Below are 18,091 nucleotides of genomic sequence, written 5' to 3'. Positions count from 1 at the left end.
TTAAAAGAGGATCCTGTTCCCTATTTGGTTAATATCCTTGGAGGAGAAGCAGGGTGCGAACCATGAATGCTCAGGTGTTTACTTTCAGCTTTTCAGTGGGTCCACCAGGAAAAGTCGGAATACTGATGGGAGACAGTCAGTAGTTAAAATCCTGACGAGATTTGTTGTATGACTTAAAAATCTTGGAACAAGCATTCTTTGGCTTACTGTATTATTTTACATTAATGAATATTCACTTGCTTGGATTTCATTTTTATCTTCATTATTTGCTTCCTGGACACAATGACACAAATGAAAGTTGCCATTGGCTTCCCTTAGAATCCCTTCGGTGTTTCTTTCCCTGAGCCTCACTCCAGGGCCTTTCAGAGGATACAAGAGAAGTGATTCAGGGGTTCTACCCCTCTAATAGCCCAATGAGCATTTTGCCTGTATAAACATGGTTGCCTCAGAGTTTACTTCTGATATTTATGGTTTGCCTCTATTAGCAAACTGCAGCTATTGGCCTGAGATATGAATAGTAAAGAAAAGGGTATAAATGCCATTCTGATTTTAAAACTGATCTAATACATTTTGTTCTCTTATTAATTTTTTATTAAAAAATTTTTTTAAATGAACATGGCGTACCCTGCCTTAGTTTTATTTATTTTACTTTTTATTTTTTTATCGTTTTTGGCTGTGCTGTGCCTCATGTGGGATTTTAGCTCCCTGACCAGGGATTGAACCCATATCCGTTGCATTGGAAACAGGAAGTCTTAACTGCTCGACTGCCACAAAAGTGTCATTTTTGTTCTTTTAGCACCATTTAAAGCTCTAACTTGTTTCATTTTTCCAGACCATTGACAGTTTCACAGGAGGCAGTAGCAAGAGCAACAACAGATGCTTAATACCTTATAACTTATCAAACTCGTATTTTCACACCTAATATCATAAATCTAATACAAATACCTACGTTTCTTTGAGTAACAGATGTTTGTGTGCAGTGTTTTCAACTTTTATGTTTGAAATCTTCTGTTTCCCAGGTGTCAAGGGTTGTAAGAGGTTTCTTCCAGATTCTCTCCCAGTTTACATAGTTTAGTTCAGCACCATTAAAGTTCTTTTTCATTTGTGGTGAAATATATGTATGCCAGAAAATTTTCCTTTTGAACCATTTTTAAGTGTGCAGTGTGGGGCTTCCCTGGTGGCTCAGATGGTAAAGAATCTGCCTGCATTGTGGGAAATGTGGGTTCAGTCCCTGGGTCAGGAAGATTCCCCTGGAGAAGGGCATGGCAACCCACTCCAGTACTCTTGCCTGGAGAATCCCATGGACAGAGGAGCCTGGTGGGCTGCAGTCCATGGGGCTGCAAAGAAGTGAACACAACTGAGTGAGTAACACTTGGGGGCAGTCACACTGTTGTGCAAACATGAACACTATTCATCTGAACTTTCTCATGATTTCTACTGAAACTCTCTACTGTACTTACTAAAAATTAACTCCCTACTTACCTGCCCCCAGCCCCTGATACCTGCTATTCTATCAATTTAACTTCTAATCTGAGAAAATAATGTTATGTACTGTTTAGTGTCTGAACATAGTTATTAAACATAGGATTTCCAGAAATCTGTTCAGCTAAGATACAGACCTTTGTTACAGACTCAGAAATTCCCAGAAAGATGATGGCTAAGGATAACAGCTTGGCAAGGCTTCCCTTTCTTTGATAAAGTGTAGGAAGAGAATAGTCACATTTCTGCATGTCCTTTCCTGTTAGGAACCAGAGTTCTTTCTAAATACTCTACCTGTCATCTGAGAGGGAGAGTTAGTCTCATGGAGTCACTTTACATCTGAAAAAATTGGTAATTTTAATACTCTGCTCCCTGGTGGTTCAAACTGTAAAGAATCTGCCTGCAATACAGGAGACCCAGGTTCAATCCCTGGGTCAGGAAGATCCCCTGGAGAAGGGAATGGCAACCCACTCCAGTATTCTTGCCTGGAGAATTCCATGGACAGAGGAGTCTGGTGGGCTACAGTCCATGGGGGTCGTAAAGAGTCAGATAGAACTGAGCGACTAACCTTTCACCTTTCACAAATGCCTAAAGATAACTCTTTACACCTTTTTTGCCCTCTCTAAGTTTTTCATATTCTTGGTTAATTCATCTTCTTGAACTCAGTTCTCTTGGTTCACAGCGTATGATTATTTTTCTTTCTCTTTTTACTCCTCTGATTACTCCTCGGAGAAGGCAATGGCACCCCACTCCAGCACTCTTGCCTGGAAAATCCCATGAAAGGAGGAGCCTGGTGGACTGCAATCCATGGGGTCGCTAAAAGTTGGACACTACTGAGCGACTTCACTTTTCACTCCTCACATCACGTATCTACCTTCTCTCTCTTGCCCAGGGTTTTGTCTGCAAGCCTTTCCTCTTCTTTTTCATATGCCGTGCCTGCACAGTTCCATAGACCAAGGGTCTATATCTATACCATTCAGTATAGTAACCACCCACCAGATTCGTTACTGAGCACTTGAAATGTGGCTAATGAGTCTGAAGAAGTTAATATTTAATTTATTTAATTTCTGTGATTTTAAATTTATGTGAACACGTGGCTATCGGCTACTGTAGTGGTCAGCACGGTTCTGTTGAAATAGGTCTCCTACAATGCTTATTGTAGGGTTGGTCTCCAGTCTGCTTCTGTCTATTGAATATCTGCCCCTGATCCCCCACTGGGGTCCTTGTGCAAATTAGAACTACGCAGCACCTCTGGACTCATCCCTTCCACCCTCAGCTGAGCATCAGCATGAAACACCGTTTACGCAACACCCCCTGTTTTCACTGTGAGGCTTCACTGCGAGTTCACATTCACTAAGGCCAACAGTGAAATCTTCCATTTTTTTCTGCCCAGCATCTCTCTTCAACTTCTGTTGCCTAAGTTGATGACATCACCAATCCAAGCGGAAAACCTTTAATTTATCTTCAGTCCCTCCCAGTTCTTTATCATCACTCCCTTTGGTTACCAAGTTGTTAATTCTACCTCTCCTCTCAGGAGTATCTTAATTTCATGGTCTCATTTCCATTTCTCTTTCGCTACCTTAATTCACACCCATATTCTGCCTCCACTGAACTTGTGAGTCAGCCTTTCTATGGGGGTCCTTGCCTTCAGATTTCCTTCCATTCTGCTCTCTGCAGTGATACTGATGCACAGCCATCTGACTTTGTTAATTTTCTTTGAACTTCTTTCAGCACAAAATTCTAATTTAGCTGTACAGAACATTATTCCATGTCCTGGGCCTTGGCTACCTTTTCGGATTTAACTGTTGCTTTCCCAGTACCCTGTCCCTCCCCATTCTCTAAACTTGAAGCTTTCTAATTTTTCAGTTCCCTCAAAGAGTGAGCCCTTTTATGCCTCTTTACCTTTGCACATGTTCATTTTGTTTAAAATTTTTAAGATCTTTCTTTGCAGTCTGTGGCATCTCCAGCTTCAGATTCAGTGGAGACTTCATCATACTGAGATCTTTCTTGACCTTTCTTTGCATCCTTAGCCTGCAGAGTTAAGACTCATGACATCTTGTATGTTTCATTTATTATTATATCTTAGATACACGTCAGTAAGACTGTGAACTTCTTGAGGATTAGGAGCATGTCATATTTCGTATGCCTGGCCTGTTTTAGAAGCACAGGAAGTAAAATTGTCATAACCATGATCAGCGTCTTAGTGCTTATTTTCATTCAAGTATTTTCAAAGTCCCAATTCCTTTCTTAAGGTATAAACATATGATCATGCCTTAAAGAATATATATAGCTTTCATCTGGAAAACATGCCGAAACCATGAATGTGTATCCAGGCATTTTCAGAATGCTGAAATTTTCCTTCAATTAGTGAATATTTACAGTTTAACAAATATGGCTCTGGGACTTCTGAATAAAGAACGTCATTATAAAGGGAAACCTATAAACACGAGTAAAAATAAATCTGAAAGAGTCCACTAAAAAAGAAAGTAGAAGTGCAATTTATTCAAGCTTCATTGAAATAAAGGACTATTGTTCTGATGATGGTGACCTGCTAATTTCAGTCTTTACTGAGGATGGAATAAGAGGGATATCATTTTAAAAGAGGAATAAGGCATATGGATTAGATTCTAAAGAAGATTTCTGGGTGGAGAAGTTTATCAAATATTGGAACTGAAAGGCTATATTGTCTTCTAAATGCCCTTTATAATTGTTTGATACTTGTCTGTCTGGAGATTAGTGGAGCAGAGGGACCCTATCTCTAGGAGCAGAAAGAAGCTACATCCTCTCTGTGTGGCCCATCTATTAATTCTATGGGGCTATTTTTTTCCATTGTGAATAATCAGATTTCCTTACATACCTCAATCAAATAAAATGCTTCTGTTTTTGCTTTTATTGCTTTAGCTGTTTGGTAAATGTAGGCTAGATGAATGAATGGCAAATTTCTGCCCAACTTTGTATTATAGAACATACGTTTGACTGTAACACATATAAACATATATAGAAGAGTAGTGACCAGAGCATTCAAAAAATCTGAAAAATGAAATTAAACTGTAACACTTGGGTATTTTTCTAAAAATTTTCCTGAAGGTTCCTTATTTTTGTTTATAAAGCATTTCACTCAGAAACCTGGAATTTTAATGATGTCATGCTATAGTCTGGTAACCTTTCAAAGATGCTGACTTTCGAATCATATATAGACATGAAAACAAGTGAAAACAAACAAAAAACCACCTACAAGCCCATCCTAGGAAATGAATGGATGCTAAGAAAAACAATTACGTGGCTTGAACAAATTGTTTCTTAGAAATGAGTCCAGAATTCAGACATTGCTGACAAAAACAGAGTAACTATAGGATATGCTTTCATCCAGATGAAGTGGAATTATACTCTTTAGAAAAGAGAATTGAAAGGGTATTTAGAATATAGATCAACCTTATGTTTCCAAAGCAGATACAAGTTTGTGTACACCTTGAATTTTTGTAAATCATGTGTTTTAAATACAATACATTGATAACCTTATATTTTAAATAAAATATTTTTATATAGCTAATCCTTTGAAATCTACCACCCCTCATTTTCTTCCTTTACAAAGTTGTGCTATTATTTTTCTAACTAGCTTGTTTCCATTTGATGACATTAGTTCTTTTTGTGCTTCTTCTACAGTGATTCACACAATAGATGATGTTCACATTTACATTTTACGTTCTTCCAGAACATTCCCATGGGTATAGCCAGGATTAGGCACAATTCCCAGTAGCACAATTCCTTGTAACTATACTTCTTTCCTTTATATCCAAGAAAAAACATTGGAATGCAAGTCAATTAGAAGGATGTCATTAAAGGAATAATATTGCCTAGATTCTTCTCTGGTTTATTTATGAAAGTAAATATAAAAAGTTGCAGTTTTCTTTACTTTAACTGAAATTTGTAACACAGTAGTACTAGTGACCCATTCAGAAAATAAAGACAAACCAGTGTGTGGGGACTTAACTGTTTAAAGTTATTATTGTATGGGTGATACTTTGTGTATGTAAATTAAATTCATAGCTGCACTTCATTTTCTTAGAATTTTTTTTTTTAAGAATAGCACTTTGGATCCCTTTTGCAGTGAAGTAGAGATAAAAATACCTTAACAGATTCTTGTATAAATCTGCTTCTGAAAAAAGCTGAAGTTAGACAGGTCTATGCAGACCCTAACTGAATAATTCCTTTCATATTAACATGTATTTCCTAGATTGGAAAGTTCCATTTATGGTTTGTGTTTCTTAATTTTCTTTTCTGCTAAGCTACCTTCCTGCATTCTGTTCCTTTCTACGTAGACAGTGAGTACTTTATAAAGTTTACTTTTTTGTGACGATTTCTGAAACCTTTCTTACCCAATCATTTTTTGGATGTGATTTGACAGGACGGTTTTGTCTTTCATTTCTCTTTTTCACCAGAGGTGCGTACACGTTCAGGCTTCCTGGTGGCTCAGTGGTAAGAACCCGCCTGCTGTTGTAGGAGACAAGGGTTTTATACTCTGGGTTGGGAAGATCCCCTGGAGGAGGAAATGGCAGCCCACTCCAGTATTCTTGCCTGGAGAATCCCATGGACAGGAGAGGAGTCTGGCAGGCTACATCCATGGGGTCCCAAAGAGGTGAACATGCCTGAGCCACTGAACAGCAAGAACACGCACTCCCAGAGGAATTCCATTTCTGGGATTGGAGTGCATGATTTTGCAACTGTGTCTTGTCTTCTTTTTAAACATTTTCTGAGGAAAATTTGAGTATGTTGCTGTCATCAGGCTCAAACTATCCATTTGAAGGGTGAAGTGTCTCCTGCTTTTTCATCTAAGATCATCTGTGCGCCTAAGATCTCGGCCGTCTCCAGCTCTGGAAGGCTGTTCGCTTTGTGTGTGCTTTTTGTTGTGGGTTTGGCTGTTCTTGGTCTGTTTGTTGCTTTGTTTTATGTCTTTTGCTTTTTTTATTTTAACAGTTTAAATATTTTATCAAAGCAGTATATTGATAGAGGAGGAGAAAAAGCACAAGTCAGATCATTCCCCGTTTTCGCACTCCTCTTCTGTAGAGGCAACCATTTTTTTTTCCCTTTGTAGTTAGCTCACATACTAAGTGATGTAATTGTACTGCAACTTATTGATTTATCAACTTTATATTTTTTCCTTTTGCCCTGTTCAGATAGATGATTATTTGGGGTAAATTTTAAGTTATTTTCCTGAAAGTCATGTTATATAATTTTATATGAGTACAGTAATCTTATTCTCATTTGAGTATAAACATGAATTACTTGGGAAGCTTGTTCAATACAGCATCATGGTCCCAGTCCTGTGAGAGTTTGACCTTTTAAGTCTGGAACTGAGCCCTGGAATTTCTAATGAGCTGTTAGGTGATTCTGATACAGGCCTTCTATGGAAATAAGGTTAGACAATTTTTTATTCTGTCCTTTACTTATTTGTAAAATAAAGGCAGCAACATCATTTTTTTTTTGCAATTAAATTGTAAGGTGAACACAATTCATTATGTAATAGATATAGTTTCTGAAAATGTTAACAAGTAATATTTTATCATATTATTACTGAAAATACTAGGCAATTAAGTCCATATAAAAATGATATTATTGAAGTGGTTTCTTCATTTTTGCTTGAGTTATTTGTATTTTCTATTTCCAAAGACTATTTTCTACTTATTTTCTCTTACCTTTAGCTGTAAGAGAGTCATTGCTGATTGTTCATCCCTGTCATCCTAGAATCAATTCAATTAGAAGGCTACCTAGTAAACTTGGAATCTTCCCAATCTGGTTAGGAAAAAACAAACACTGGGGGCCCTGTCCTGTTCCAAGCACCTCCATTAAAGTTTCTTACCAGAGAGCTCACTCTGACATTCGTAGTGCACATCTACCCTATGTATGTCATTTTGGAGTCCAGCAGCCACATTTTCAGCAAAAACAATTTTTAGTTTGTTGATTGTTTCATGCACTCAGTGTATTTAGTCACTTGGTCATTTCCAACTCTTTGCAACCCCATGGACTGTAGCCCATCAGACTCTTCTGTCCTTGGAATTGTCCAGGCAAGAATACTGGAGAAGGTTGCCATTTCCTTCTCTATGACTGTTTCATAAGGAACATATTTTTCAAATCAAAATAGAAACCCAATGGAAAATAAGCTGCATCTTGCAATAATTTTCATTGTAGATAACCCACCAGAAATCCACTGAATTCAAGAGAAGAAATAAAATCTAAATTATATCTAAATTATACACCTTGGCCCTATTTTTTTTAAACCTTTATTTACTTAAACATAAAATGACAAAGAAATAATCTCTCAGACTCATGCCACATTATGATTCTGTGACATTTTTTTCTACACTCAAGGGAGAAAAAAGGAAAGTAACATCTAAATATGGTAAATGCTTACTTGCATTAAAAAATGAACTTTAGGAAAAGCATAAGTAATGGGGAAATGTATAAATAGAAATTATAGTAGATGACTATGGACTTACAAGTAAAAAGTTGCATCAGTTTTATTAAAATATACTCTAGTGGATAGATATTTTTAATAGTTTTTGGTTTCACCAGTTTATTCTTCGTAAGACAGATAGTTGAGACTCAATGCCAAAATGAAAGCCAAAATGAAAACCAAAATACAAAGCAAAACAACCCCCCTCCAAAAAAAATTGGGGTTTTTATAGCTGACAGCTAAAATTATATATCACAAGCCAAGATATTTGCCTTTTGTTTCCGATTTTATTTATTCTTTAATTTGGCCTTCAGCATAACAAAGTATCCTAGAAATTAACTTCAGAAACACGCTCAAAGGGACTATGTCAACAAATACTTTCCAGTCACCCTGCCTATAATTAGTAAAAAATTATTTTGAGAAAAGTGATCTGTGCCTTCTTTGGTTGAACTTTACTCAATATTAAATAAGTATACGGTTATGCAGTAACTGGACTTATTAGTCTAAGAGCCAAACCGTATCTATTGGAAAATTTAGGTAAGGGATGAAGGTGGAAAATTATTTGTAGAACTAAGATTATGTTCTTTTTTTCTAGTATTTTTAATATATGCAAGACACTTATGTATAGTGATGAATAAAAAAGCAAAAAAAACATTGATTAGTATTTACAAATAAAGCCAAAATGATGATGAAAGTAAGTACATTTTTGAGCCACCAAATTTTGTATGTAAATTTTATGTAATCAGATGTAAAGGAGACACGAAGAGAGAATCTGAGCCAAACTAGTCCATGTGAATCTTTCTGTTATAATTGTATGTTTAGTGTTTTTATGGAGTTTTATTTATATCATTCTTTTTCCATTTTTTCCCTTTTATAATGTTAAATGTCTGCTTAATATGCATAGGGCATATTTGCTTCTGTTTGTTATTGAATTTTCTCCTAATGAGAGTTTGTGCTGTGTTTCACTAAGTAAAAGTGGTTGATTTAATGTAGTTGCTTTTTTAAATCTAATGAATTGTGCCCCAACAAGTATTACTGTGATTTGGCATTAGCTGAGGCTGTTGTTAACTCAAGAATGTATTTATTGAGAATTTGTCAGGAATGGCTAAGTTAAAAATCCTACTTATATAATGTCTGATTAAACTTTAAGAAAAACTACTTGTGGAATGGTTTTGTATGCCGTCTTTAAAGCTTATTTAAATCTAAGTTTTAGCCAAAAGTTCATTTTACTGTAGACGCTACATTGTTAAACCATTTAGGTTTGTTGCTGCTGCTGCTGCTAAGTCGCTTCAGTCGTGTCCGACTCTGTGTGATCCCATAGATGGCAGCCCACCAGGCTCCGCAATCCCTGGGATACTCCAGGCAAGAACACTGGAGTGGGTTGCTATTTCCTTCTCCAGTGCATGAAAGGGAAAAGTGAAAGTGAAGTTGCTCAGTCATGTCTGTCTCTTAGCGACTCCATGGACTGCAGCCTACCAGGCTCCTCCGTCCATGGGATTTTCCAGGCAAGAGTACTGGAGTGGGTGGCCATTGCCTTCTCCAAGGTTTGTTTCAGTTACTCCTGTTTGTTGGATTTACGGTCATGTTAAGCATAATTATCAGATCCTGTGGAATAGGTTTTGAACTGTGATTGTTTCCTTGATGTGTATAGGAAAATATTATATTCATATTTCTGTTTGCAAAATTGGAGTGCTTGTATATGCTTACAAATGTGAGCTGTATCCATTATATTCATTTTTATGAATTGAAATATGAATAATAAATCTTAGTGGTAAACATTTTAATTTTTCTTATGAGATTTTAACTTAGTTATTGGTACACATGTCTATATAGTTTTATATTAAAACTGAGCTCAATAGATTTCGTGCTTGTGCTCAGTTGCGTCCACACTCTTGTGACCCCATGGCCTGTAGCCCGCCAGGCTCCTCTGTCCATGAGATTCTTCAGGCAAGAATAGTGGAGTAGGTTGCCATTTCCCCCTCTAGGAGATCTTCCCAACCCAGGGATTGAATATGTGTCTCCTGCATTGGCAGGTGGAATCTTTACCGATGAGCCACCTGGGAAGCCCATTAAGTAAATTTGTAAGGCACCAAAGATTTATTCATTCAACAAATGTGTTTTAAGCCTATTATATACCATGCTTTGATCCAGACATTGGTGATAACAGTGGTGGGAAAACCAGAAAAAAATTACCTCTACTCTCATGACGCTTTTGTTCTTACCAAGTGTACTAATATAAAGTCTCACTCATCTCATGTTGAGGGATGTGCAATTGTATCAGGGGTCAGTGTGTATGCACAATCATTGTGTCTGTTCTGAAGAAAATATCCTTGGGTGTTTTTTCAAACTTTATTTCCACAAAAAGCACTCTGCTTAAAGTGGTAGCCATGGATTTCCCAGGGGATGACTCTGTGTTCACACCTCTTTATTCTTAAACCTGAATTCCTGTGATGGTTGACTAAAAGAAGATATTTTTATGGCTTTTTAAAGTTTGTGTACCCTCATGTTAATAATATACATTGTATATTACCGTATACAATGTATTAACCTTGACTTTTTGAGATCATACTCATTCTCTAAGATTCAGTTCATTTGTCCTTTATTCCTTAATTATCTTAGAATTGATGACTTCCGTGTGCCCATAGATGCTTTGTATACATCTCAATTTAAACATGATTTCAATTGGCTTGTAGAGAATGGATCATGTCCTACTCATCCTTGTATAATTCACATGTTGTGGGTATTCACTGAATATTGAACTGAATGACTAGCTTCTTGGGTGCTTAGACTCTTTTTGAAAACATTCATTCAGAGGTAGCTTGCATTGTTTAAAATCTTGTACAAATATCTGCTTTTATTTTCCTGTGTTTCATTTTTCTTTGAGGGATAATGGAAAGCTGTTTCCACTTAAGTAACATTAGAACTAAGTCTCAGTTATCAGATAAGAGCGCTCTGATAAATATTACTTAAGACTCATATCTCACAATACATTTCTCAGTAATCTTTATTTAGCACAAATAATCTTAAGTAACTTGGTATTGTTCCCATTTTATACAGAGAGAAATCTAGGATGTGAAATAATCTGGTAACCAAGGTACATGATTGAGATTCGAGAGGTCAGACACCCTCATTCTGCCCTCTCTGTGGAGATCTCCCTTCCCCGAGAGCCCAAACTTAGCCCACTGATAAAGATTTCAAAACTGTTATTAATCTTGGAAAAAATGTACATCGCAAACAATGAATGTTCTTCATAGGGAACATCAATATTGTTTGCAAATTCTCCTTATCAAGGTGTGATAAGCTGAGGGAGACAAAGAGAACCTTTTTTATAGGGATTTGCCCCAAGAAAGATATTCTGTGAGCTGATGTGAGGTAATAGCCGGAAAGCATGGTGGGAGGGCTTGGTATTTGGGAACTATACCAGTTCTTATCAAGGTTACAGTGATTTTTTTTTTTTCCTCTTCCTCAAATATTTTATCTTACTTATCTAGCATTTGAGAGATTTATGACAATATATTTTCATGTTTATGTGCAGGTTTTGACTTCAGAAATGTTTCAGACCTGGCATGTTTTCCTTATTGGGGGAGGGTGGATGGGGAAGAATGGCTTGGGTAATTAAGACAGTAGTTGTAGTTAGCAGCTGCAGAGTTAGAAGAAATAGTACTAGCCACAGTAGTAGTGTTGATGGAATTGCCAAAATAGTACTAAATGTTCATGAAGATCCCAAAGCTGCAGCTTGTGGGTTAGTGATATTAGCAGTCTTATTTTAAAGATGAAAAACTGAAAAAAAATGTTACTGGGCTGTCTCTGGTTTTAAAAAGAAAGTGTATGCTCATACTTGTGCCAAAGTGGGAAGACAGCAAGTAAAAATTATACGAACCCAGGCACTTTCACTTATTGGAGAATTTTTCTTTATTGAATTCTCTGTAACATTGGAGTAGAAAATATTTTTTTCTCAACCGTTTTCTTATTAAAGAAGGTACTTTTAAGTTCTGCAGACTTATTAGCACAAATATTTATTTGTTGGATGGAAGAATGAATTTAATTACAATATCTCTATACCAGTCTTTTGTGTATCTGCACTAATTTTAGTGTGTCTGTGGTGGTGGTGGTTTAGTCGCTCAGTCGTGTCTGACTCTTTGCGACCCCATGGACTGCAGCCCACCAGGCTCCTCTGTCTATGGGATTCTCCAGGCAAGAGTACTGGAGTGGGGTGCCATTTCCTTCTCCTTTTAGCTTACTATTACTTAGGCTTTTCACATTAAATAAGTATAATCAAGAATCTATAAACCACTATAAAATTCTGGAAATGTTTTGATCAAAAAAAAAATATAGACTCCCCCCCACCCTGCTTTGTCCACTTTTCCCTCTGAACTTTTTAACACTGACATTTAATCCTAAAGCATGATATACTCTTCTTAGATTGTCTTCCAGACACAGAGCTGCCAGCAGTTCTGTCAAATCCTCCAAAGGCCACTGGACTTGGTTAAAAGTGGCTCTTTCCTAACAAGATGTATGGATAACATTGAAGTAAACCCTTCAGTAGTGTGAGCTTTTTCCTTTGAAATAGTGGTCATGCAAAGAAGTTTGAGCTTTTTTGAGCTTTTACTGCTGTTTGAGCTTGTTTTTCTCTGAGTTTATGGACACAACAGCCTATTATGTTGATTTCATTTGATTCTTCAGTCCTTGGCACTGGGGCTATAGCATCAGGTGATGACTCAGTTATCTCTGCTCACAGGACTGCAGGGAAAGCCAAGTAACTGGATGTTACTGCTCCATCTTTCAGGATGTTTTTGCCTTCTTCAGTAGCCCCACATTCTTGTTTCCTTCTTGGGCAACCAAACCTTGTTTTTCTTTCTGAAAGCTCTACTTTCATTCACAGTTTTATGTCAGATTAAAGGCTGGTGCATTAGAAGGTTATCAGCTAATCAATAAACTTCAGTCATCCCATCTAGTGATAAACCTGTTTCATTGATCAAAGTGGAAATTTAGGCCCTTAGCTTTTAAATGGCAATTTCAGAAGGTTTGAAGAATGTGCTTGTGGAAAGTATAGCCCTATCTTCTTACGTGTATTGAGAGGCAGTTATTAGAGTTTATGAAGTGTGTCTGATGTACACATAAGATCCACATATAAAAATGTCTATCTGGATTTTATCTATAATATTTTTCTGATTTTTCTTACTTTTTTTCCCAAATTCTAATCAGTAATTCTTTCTCTCTTTCTCTCTAAATGTATAAAACCTGTATTTGTCAGAACTGGTATTATGATGTCTTCTAAACCTCTAAGGTAAATTTTCAATAAATGCACATGCAGAAATAAAAAAAGGTTCAAATGCTGTAATTGTGATATCAGAAAAAAACCTCTTATTTTCCTATTAATTGTTATTAAATGGATAATAGCTTAAAAATCTTAAGATTTGGCATCTTGAGCCTTTTCTCTTGGTTGAATTCCTACCATTGCTTTTTTTCTCCATAATGAAAAATAAGTGTAGCCAACAAATATTCATACAGTCAGGCATTATGCTAGATGCTAAAGAATGAAATTTAAAAGCAATATTAGTGATAATACTAATCTCTATTTGTTTAGCAATTTAGAATTCATAGGTTATTTTCACACCCACATCTCATTTGTACCTCGCAAAAGCCCTGGGACTTAGGCAGAGCAGACAACTTCATGCAGGTTTAATGAAATTCCCAGTCTCTTCGTGAGTCTCACGTGAGTCTCACGTGAGTCTCAATCGTGAATGGCAGAGCCAAAATTTATCTTGTAGTGTTTTCTCTTATACCCATAAGACAAATTGCAATAACCCATCATTCATTGAAATGATACCACTGGGCAAGTGAATTAAAAACATATAAGTATTTTGGTAATATGAATATATACATACATAAATTTGTTTATATAATAAGTTAAAGGAAATATGGAAAACATCTAAAAGTTTCTTATTGTGTATGGATGTCTTCTAATTTATAACTTAATATCCAAAATAAATCATATATGGAAAACAAAGGTGGAATAGACAGCCCTTTCAGTTCCTTATTACCCTATGAAAATCACCCTCATACTTTGAATTGTAGAAGTGTGGTTAAGTCCTGTGTCTACATAAGCCTGCAGCTTCCGGAATCCTGGATGTTTGATTAACAAAATAATAAAGCGCTCCAAAGAGAATTTTTAAATTTTGATTTGGAACACTATATCTCTTTGGACATTGTGTAATTTGGCCAGAAAAATGTTCCAATATTGTCCTGAAATTAATTGAACACTACATTTGGCATTTTGTCTGGTACAACTTTTTTTAAATATTTATTCAGCTCTTTTATAGTATTAATGCTGAAGACACTAAATACATATACATGGTATATGTATTACCCCACGTAATATAAATATAGAATCCTTTCAACGAACCAAGTGCAGTGTACTACATAAGAGCAAGGAATTGGACCTAGGATGCTTGGTTTCAGATCTCTGTTTATTTGGTGTGTGCTTTGTATAAGCAATGCAAAATAAAACCTGGATAATAAGGTTCTCATCCCCTAGGGTAACTTGAATTTTAGGATAACTTGTGTATTTTTACATAAAATATGTAAGTAATAATCAGTGAGTGATAAACTACTGTGCCCTTTTATATAAGGGACTTGGGTATTAGGATTTTGGTATTCACAAGTGGGAGGAGATCCTAGATCTAATACCCTGAGGACACCTACAGAATGATTATAATATGACTAACACAGAGAAAGCCCTAGGTATGGTTTTATTCTATATACACACAACTATATATGAAATATACGAAACACACAATTCATATTATTGTTCATTTGCTAAGTCATGTCCGATTCTTTGTGAATCCACAGACTGCGGCACACTGGGCTTCCCTGTCCTTCACTATCTCCCGAAATTTGCTCAAAATCATTGCAATATTTCATGAATGTACTCATTTTGAATAACTTACCTTTATGTATTGTGTGTTTTGTCTTTGCCATATTCAGAAATTATATCTATACCTCCTTACTTAACTGTTTATTGAAACATACTGTAAATTTGTATAAGAGCAATTTGGTCTTTTAGTATGGGTTACACTAATAGTTCAGCGTATATCCACAGGGATGCTGTCAGGAGACACTTGGAAGTATTTGTACAAACCTATTGTCATTTTGACCATAAGGGTTCATAAACAGAAGGTTGAGCGGGAAACATTTGCTACTTGAAAAAAAGGCCCAGTTATAGGATCAGTTAACATCTTATGTTTAAGATTATGGGTTATGCACTCTGGTTGATCAAGGACACCCTAATCTGTGGGTCTAGGAAAACTGCCTGCATTTCAATGTTTTTGTTGTTTTTGAAGTTGATGTATTATTGAAAGGGAAAAAAAGTGTTGATTTTTCAATTAAGATGCAACCTTTACAATGCAAAGCAATAATAATTATAGTGTTCACTCAGCCTGAAGAAAATATTTCACCAGTTAAATAGCAATAATCAAGATGAGAACTATATTAGAAGGGTGCTAATTTTATGATCATCTCTTATTTAAATAATAAAAATTAACCCCCAGGACCTTTGCTGTAACACACTGCTTGCAGTGAAAGCCATATCGGATTTAGATAAGGCCTGGGGAAGCACATTTAAAAGTTAATTGGTTGCTTAAGTTGTGAATAACCTAAGGTCCTCCTTATAAAATAGAATGAATGAATTAGCTAGGGAATGACTGAACTTCTACCAGTTCAGTAGTGTTTGACCCAGCAATTGGGCTCTGCGTGCTAAATTTAAGAAAAGTAGATTCTAGCCGTATTAAAAAAAAAACCAAACCTGAAATTATTAACATAAAATGATTTTCAAGCACTAAGTAAAGTAAACATCTTAAACAGTAGATGTAATTTCACAAGGTGACACAATGACTTTGAAGCCCAAATGTCTAGGTTCAAATCTTCAGTTGCACAGTTCAGTTCAGTCGCTCAGTCATGTCCGACTCCTTGCGACCCCATGAATTGCAACATGTCAGGCCTCCCTGTCCATCACCAACTCCCAGAATTTACCCAAACTCATTTCCATAGAGTCGGTGCTGCCATTCAGCCATCTCATTCTCTGTCGTCCCCTTCTCCTGCCCCCAGTCCCTCCCAGCATCAGGGTTTTTTTTTATCAATGAGTCAACTCTTTGCATGAGGTGGCCAAAGTATTGGAGTTTCAGCTTCAACATCAGTCCTTCCAATGAATACCAAGGACTGATCTCCTTTAGGATGGACTGGTTGGACCTCCTTGCTGTCCAAGGGACTCTCAAGAGTCTTCTCCAATACCACAGTTCAAAAGCATCAATTCTTCGTCACTCAGCTTCCTTCACAGTCCAACTCTCACATCCATACATGACTACTGGAAAAAACATAGCCTTGACTAGACAGACCTTTGTTGGCAAAGTAATGTCTCTGCTTATGAATATGCTATCTAGGTTGGTCATAACTTTCCTTCCAAAGAGTAAGCATCTTTTAATTTCATCGCTGCAATCACCATCTGCAGTGATTTTGGAGCCCCAAAAAATAGTCTGCCACTGTTTCCACTGTTTCCCCATCTATTTCCCATGAAGTGATGGGACCAGATGCCATGATCTTCGTTTTCGTTTTCTGAATATTGAGCTTTAAGCCACCTTTTTCACTCTCCACTTTCACTTTAATCAAGAGGCTTTTTAGTTCCTCTTCACTTTCTGCCATAAGGGTGGTGTCATCTGCATATCTGAGGTTATTGATATTTCTCCCGGCAATCTTGATTCCAGCTTGTGTTTCTTCCAGTCCAGCGTTTCTCATGATGTACTCTGCATAGAAGTTAAATAAGCAGGGTGACAATATACAGCCTTGATGTACACCTTTTCCTATTTGGAACTAGTCTGTTGTTCCATGTCCAGTTCTAACTGTTGCTTCCTGACCTGCATACAGGTTTCTCAAGAGGCAGGTCAGGTGTTCTGGTATTCCCATCTCAGAATTTTCCACAGTTTCTTGTGATCCACACATTCAAAGGCTTTGGATAGTCAATAATGCAGAGATAGATGTTTTTCTGGAACTCTCTTGCTTTTTCCATGATCCAGCAGATGTTGGCAATTTGATCTCTGGTTCCTCTGCCTTTTCTAAAACCAGCTTGAATATCAGGGAGTTCACGGTTCACGTATTGCTGAAGCCTGGCTTGGAGAATTTTGAGCATTACTTTACTAGCGTGTGAGATGAGTACAATTGTGCGGTAGTCTGAGCATTCTTTGGCATTGCCTGTCTTTGGAATTGGAATGAAAACTGACCTTTTCCAGTCCTGTGGCCACTGATGAGTTTTTCAAATTTGCTGGCACATTGAGTGCAGCACTTTCACAGCATCATCTTTCAGAATTTGAAACAACTCAACTGGAATTCCATCACCTCCACTAGCTTTGTTTGTAGTGATGCTTTCTAAGGCCCACTTGACTTCACATTCCAGGATGTCTGGCTCTAGGTGAGTGATCACACCATTGTGATTATCTGGGTCATGAAGATCTTTTTTGTACAGTTCTTCTGTGTATTCTTGCCACCTCTTCTTAATATCTTCTGCTTCTATTAGGTCCATACCATTTTTGTCCTTTATCGAGCCCATCTTTGCATGAAATGTTCCCTTGGTATCTCTAATTTTCTTGAAGAGATCTCTAGTCTTTCCCATTTTGTTATTTTCCTCTATTTATTTGCATTGATCACTGAGGAAGTTGCACAGTTTACCACATTTGGGATCTTGGGCCAGTTACCTTTTTTAAGCCTTGTATGTAAAGGGGAAAGTAAATGGATTGATGTAATAATTAAATGAGGTATCTTATATCAAGGTTTTGGTATACGGGTTAGTATTTGATAACTCACTATCTGTGTAGAAGGAAGACATTATCAGTGTCTATATTCTTTTGAGGCCAGAGGATTTCTTAAGCTACCAGTGACAGTTTCAGAATCGTAGGACTAATTATATAGTTAAAAATAATTAAAATGACTGCATTTGGTTGATCTAGTGGTGAAGAAATTTGGTTTGTTTCGTCATTCCCGCTGCCTACCACCTGCTGGTAATATACTTATCCTAGATAGAGACCATGAATAGATTGTTCTTTAAAAAGTAAAGATCTCACCCTTTTTTCCATTACCAACCCAGAAGGAGGGAGCACTACAGATGTAGCATTG

The 18,091-nt window shown here is 36.7% G+C and overlaps 1 protein-coding gene across 2 annotated transcripts in view; it reads left to right on the top strand.

Moving 5' to 3' along the window:
* ETV1 (ETS variant transcription factor 1) overlaps positions 1–18,091 on the top strand; it is a 97,471-nt gene that overhangs the window by 12,763 nt on the left and 66,617 nt on the right. The window lies entirely within an intron of this gene.

The sequence above is a fragment of the Ovis canadensis genome, chromosome 4, assembly GCF_042477335.2.
Source record: "Ovis canadensis isolate MfBH-ARS-UI-01 breed Bighorn chromosome 4, ARS-UI_OviCan_v2, whole genome shotgun sequence".
Classification (NCBI taxonomy): Eukaryota; Metazoa; Chordata; class Mammalia; order Artiodactyla; family Bovidae; genus Ovis; species Ovis canadensis.
Note: the sequence above shows the minus strand (reverse complement) of the source record. Positions and strands in the feature narration are given on the sequence as shown.